Source organism: Apis dorsata, unplaced genomic scaffold (genome assembly GCF_000469605.1).
Source record: "Apis dorsata unplaced genomic scaffold, Apis dorsata 1.3 scaffold_390, whole genome shotgun sequence".
Lineage (NCBI taxonomy): Eukaryota > Metazoa > Arthropoda > Insecta > Hymenoptera > Apidae > Apis > Apis dorsata.
The window spans coordinates 135,107-141,380 of NW_006263651.1; positions in this window are offsets into that span (position 1 = coordinate 135,107).

Sequence of the window (6,274 nt, forward strand, 5' to 3'; positions counted from 1 at the left end):
CGCAATCGTCCTTTCAAGTTCAAGCTCTAACGATTTAATCGAGAGGCACGGAGAACGGGACGTGTCATCGTCCGCGTATCCTCGACTCCCGTTCCCTCTCCGAACAACCGGGTTACAAGTTTCACGAACTCGTTCTCGCGGCCCAGGCCTGACGAGGTTAGACCAGGAAATGGAAGACAGATATTAACTCGCGGCGAATGTTTGCAGTACTAAATTGAAAGCTGTAACTCTTTGGGGTGTCTCTCGAACCGCTCCGCTCTTCTCTTCCTCGCTCGTGTCCCTCCCTCTTTCATTTCCTTCGGCCGCGCTTCTTCGCCCGACTTGGCGTGACGAGACGCGCACACAGAACTGAGGGAAGGGAGGACTCGCGAAGGAGAACGAGAAACTACCCACGGAGGGAGTGGAGAGAGGAAGAGACGACGACAACGACCACGACGACGACGACTACGACGACGACGACGTAGGGCTACAAAGTTTATTTTAAGGTCGACGCTAAAAGGGAGCAAATGAAAAACCGGATGGAGGGGTGGGCCGTGTAACGTTCCGTTCTGCAATTACCGCGAGCGAAACGTTTGCGGCGCTGTTTCTCCTCTCTTTTGCAAAAAAGAACGAACAAGGAAGAACAAACGCGAGAAATAATATCGTTTCTGCGATATGGAGAGCGCAGAAATCGAGTCCAAGTATCGAAGCTCGCGCGTGAGCGCGAGTCAAGGTTGCCACTCGAGTCGATAAATTGATAGAAATAACCGAAAAGAAAATCGTTGACTCGGACTGGGTATATCGAATCAAATATCGATGGCGAACAACGTAACCATGCAGACGGCATTCGAGACCGATAGGATCGCGGAGTGAAATAACGAGAGACCTTCCTCCCTCCCCTCTCCTTTCGGGGATGCGTGAGAAATCCTAATCAACATCTATTCACTTAGACGGCAAGTCGATTCACGAACCCGATATCGCGCAGCCACGTAATGAACATACGTAAGCGGGTTTCGTGCACGGCCATGAATACTTCGGAATTAAGTCGACGCGTTCTCGCAAAGCTTAACCCGATTCCTCGCGAGACACCCAACTTTCTCCACCCTTCTCCCTTTCTCGAGCGCGAGATTCTCGTCGAACACTCTCTGTCGTTTTTCCATCGATTTTTCGACCAATTATGATAATGGAAACCCGACGAGAAATCGCGGAACGAAGATGAAGAAGAGCGGCGCGAAGTAACGGGACATCGAGGATCAAAGAAACGTTTTCTTTTGGAGTTTTCGGAGGGGAAAGGGACGGAAGGTTTTTTCTGGACATTGAAGGAGCGGAGAGTTTGCTTTCAGAGAAAACAGTAATTATACAAATTGACGACGCGGCCGGAAACCGAATCTTCGTCTAGAAATAGAAGGGGTGATTCGTTTCGCCGGAATCGCGGCCACTTTACGCCTCCTCTCCTCGTCTCTCGCGTTTGCTTTTCACTTTCCTTCTTTTCCCTTCGACGTTGTTGTTCGTCTTTATCGGCACTCGATCAGCGTGAAGCTCGAACTACCTGTGGCGTTCCTCCTCCTCACGAATAACGGGAATCGAGCGAAATATCGATCAGAGGCCACGCGACCACGAATTTTGCGAGCGAAAGAGATATCGTCGAATCTCGATGAAATTTAATTAGTTGGAAAAGGAAGGCGGAAAGTTAGCGTATATAAGGTTACATTGCGAAGCGGATGAAATGAAATTCGAGAGTAAGTTCAGCCGTCTACGCAGCATCCTTCGAGTTACGAACGGGCGTTGCGCAATCGCGCTCGTAATCGACAACGATCCTCTCGATTCCAGACACTCGGGAACTCGCGTTACGTAGTTACGTGACCGACGTGACGCGTATTTTTATCCACCGTGACTGATCCATCGAGACTCTAAAGAGAAGCAAATCGATCACCCGTCCATTCCTTCGAGCCAAAACCCGACACCCGACGACGAAAACGAAGAAACGCGTTCGTCCGCGCGAGTGGCGCGCGAGAGTATCGATCCCCTCCTCCCCCCCCTCATGCTCGAGCTTCCATAAACCGCGACGTTTTAATAAAGACCCCGTGCAACGCTCGCAATCCCTCGCGCTTTATTATTACTACCCTGTAAATCTATCGGTCGTTGCGTATTGGCATACCTTGATTTTACGCGCCCCCCCTCCTCCTTCTTCTCCTCCCCCTTTCTGGATTTTTCGTAAAGCGCATATATATACGTGTCTCTTCCATCGATTCCATCCCGACTCTCTCCATCGCGTAATATCGTCGGTTTTACGAGCAACCGATATCTTTTTCCACGCGATACGGTGTACTTTTGGGATTGTCGTTTTCATGAAGGAAAACGACTCCTCGACCGTGCGCCGTCACCCTTTTTTGGATACGCGCGAGATATACGGCCGGCAATAACGCCCAGTTCCGCGTATAAATCCGAATGCCTACTCGAAATATCTAAGTCTTACCGATAAAATCCGAGCCTTCTTGTTTCGCGCCTTCCATTTACTTTCGGGGCTACCGCAAACTTGTCGAATTTCGAGCGGTGAACGACGCGTTACCTAACTTTCTTCGACCGCCTCGATCGAGAATCTTTCCCCAGTCGTCGATTTAGAACGACTTCTTTTTTTTCTTTTTCTTTCTTGGAATTTCGAAGGAGAGAGAGAGAGAGAGAAAAGATCGAAATGGTATCAGTGAGGGGAAGAGGGGGTCGATCGTTCGATGAGAAGACTTAATTCTTAATCGTAATAAAATTACGTATTCATGGGAGGTCGGTTTGTTCTCTTTTACCTCTCTCTTTACTTCACCCCCTCGTTCCCTGGCTTCGTAGGCCTACGAAGAGGAACACCACAAGCGTCCCAACCACATGTATCCACGTAATACCTCGACGTATATAGAGGAAGCTAGTGGTCCCGCGGAGTCCATGAATAAATTTCGAATTAACTTCCGAACGGTTTTCGCGTTATACGAGGCGCGACGGAAGCCCTCTTCAATCTGGCCGCCTCCTTGGAGGCAGTCGTTGTAATACCGATGGCTCACTCCCGTGTGCCTTTCCTTCGCACACACAAAGGGCCACTGTGTGGCAACCCGACAAAGAAACGATCTTCCCTTCCCTCGAGCCGAGCAAATTTTCTTGATTCGAATTTCATCGGAATTTCTATCGTTTTATTTTTTTTTTTTTTTCTATATATTTCATCGAGAGGACAATGGCGATCGTTCCGTATCCTGTATAGAAATAACTAGTTACTGATCGCGACACCTGTCAAATATAATATGTAACAAAATTGTAACTAATTACCGCATGGCTGCATCCTAATCGCGAGCACGAGGAATCTCGCTTCAATAGAGGTACGTTACAGATGTGTGCAAGATGTAAATGTTTATCAAGAAGCAAAATTAATTTTAATCCGATATGTAGAGATCGATGGATCTAAATTGAGATTTATAACTAACCGGTTTGCAAGGATTAATACAATTGGGAATGTCGTTATTCGTAATTTGGAAAATTAACGAATCGTGTCGACCACGTGGAAGCATAAATTCGTAAATTCTACTATTGTTATTCTTATTATATTAAAATACAAGAATACGACGGGAAAGAATAATATTTAATAATGTTTAAAGTTTTATTCTTTTTTTTTCCTGAAATTCGATCTTAAAAATAGAAATTCCGCGTTATTCCTCGTATATATATATATATATATATATAAAACGTCCACGAGAAATGCTCGTCCCTCGTTCGGGATAAAAAAAAAAAATAATCGCGAGCTAAAAATGTAAAATTCCTACTGCTAATACGCGTAATGAATTAATGAACCGTCCACGAATTAATCGAAGCCAATTCAGAAATGAGCAATCATCGATATAACCGAGGGTTCCAAATTAACTTCCCATTCTTCCTACTATGCCGTCATAAATCACGGGTATTCAAACCCCGATCCACGTTTAACAAGTGCCCCCCTTCTCCAACCATTCCCGATTCTTCTCCCGCGTTAAAGGAGAGCCGCTGAATCGAACCGAGAGAGGCTCGGTCCGGCCCCCGATTATCGAACCGTCGTGGACCGCTCTCGCTCCATTCCAAACCGACCGAACCATTTCCCCTCTAGGGATCTGGAAAACAAGATGTTATCGGTCCGTGGCGTGGAGAAACGGCGCGCGGTGTTCTTCGTTTCCACGCAGTTCCATCGGTCGCAACAAAGTGTAATGCCGCTCGCGAGGGGTCCGCGCGCTTACACGCGCAATTACGTGTATCGACGTTACGGAGAAACGGAGAGAGAGAAAGAGAGAGAGAGAGAGAGAGAGAGAGAGAGAAGAGAGAGAGAGANNNTTCTTCTGGAAAAAGGAGCGGCACAAGGAGGCCACACATCGATTCGAGGGAAACGTCGAACGCTCGTTCTTTCTTGAAAGAAAGCCACGTTCATTCGTTTCTACTTTAATCCTAATAATTTCTATTCTAACTCATATATATAAGAAATACACGTATATACTTCATCTTAACAATCATCTTTTCGTATCTAATGAACGAAACGCGTGGAAAAATTGATCTTTTTAGATATTTTCTCGAGAGGAGGGATTCGTTTGAGAGAATTCTCAACGCGGCTTCCACTTCGGACTGTACACGCATCGATAAGGCTCCCGTCTCTTCTGCTTCGCGTCGCTCCGTTTCCTCCGATGTTTCTCCCCCTTTTTTTCCTCGAGCCAGCCTGTATCCTGGTTATGTATTATTTATGGATCTCGACAGATCCCCGCAGAACGAAACCGATTCTTTCTTCAGACGCGAGCGGACAGCAAGCTCGTCTCGAGGTAATTTATTCGACACCCTGTATGCAAACTCGGCACCGATAGCTTGTTCAAATTCCGCGAGAAACGGAGCCAGCCAGCCAGCCACGATCTCTAGCCCGCTCTCCTCTCGAAACAACTTCTTCGATTACGTGACACCGATGCGCCCCTCCCCTCCTTTCTCGATAAATCTTCTTTCCAGATTTTATTCGTTGGCCGAGTCGCGCGAGAATTCAACCGAGTTGCGGCGCGACGAACACCGATTTCGAATTCCTTTCGGAATTTCGTTCGAACCGATGCGCGGCGAAACGCCGGCTGAATCGTAATTCTCCAATTACCCGTGAGCGAGTCCTCCATCTTTAACGACTACGCCTATTAAATACCAAGATTTTCCCTCGAGCGATTCGAAGAAGAATCGTGTCGAAACACCGAGTAGATACGTAACGATCTAATGAGTAGGCTGCAGTGGAACGCAAAGGGACGAATTTTCAAGATCAAGCGGACGAGCAAGAAGAGTGGCGAAGATGTTTCTATTTCTCATTCTATCCGCTCGTCGTGTTGCTTCCCGTGCAATTTTAGAGGCGACCGTTCGCGTACACGCAGCGAAATAAAGGACGTCTCGCGTGGAGTCGCGTGCGAAGAAACTATCCCGCGGATACGTGACGCGAATACATCACCGATGCTAATTGCGGGTAGAAAGGCCGTGCACCGAGGGCCCCTGCCTTCGGAGAACGCTACGGGGAAATATCCGCGCCGAAAGTCGCGGACCGAAAAACACGGCGAACCCTTTCCGATCCGGCAAAGCAATTACGAGTTCCCCATTTGGTCAAGGAACAGTCCGCGAAGGACAATGGGAGAGAATTTACGGACCGCTCGATGGATCAAATTGGTTCGGTAATAAATACTTGTGAAAGCGTACGTATGTAAAAAGAAGGAATGAGAATTCACATCGAGACGGATTTCTCATTGTTTGAATCGATGATATTTTGCGGCAAACTAGATTGCACGTGGGTAAAAGTTAATCCTCCACGCTCACGAGTTCCCGTCGGTAAACGAATATTATATATATATATATATTTCACGGGATATCATTGCATATGGTACAGTTGAAATTCCCTGTAGAGACGGGGAAACTTGGTGAAACTTTCGCGACCCTTTCTCGCGTCTCGAGCAATACGAGAGAGACCCCAACTTTCGGATGGTTTTGAATACGAGCGGCGAATGTTTGCCAGATTGCGAGCACGCCACAGTCCTCGTACAATTTTATGGCCATGGATCGTCGAATTGACCCGATGTTTCATGAGACTCGCTACGACTCACCGAATTTTCTAATAATCGGACCGATATAGAGTCGGACACGTCGATCGAGAAAATCGTCCATTTTTTCGTCTTGGAAAGCAAAATAGATTTTACGAGCAGCGAAGAAAAGAAATTGTCTCGAGAAATTATGTATAAAAATATGACAAGTAAGGAGAGAACGGATAAAAAAAAAAAAAAAAAAAAAAAAA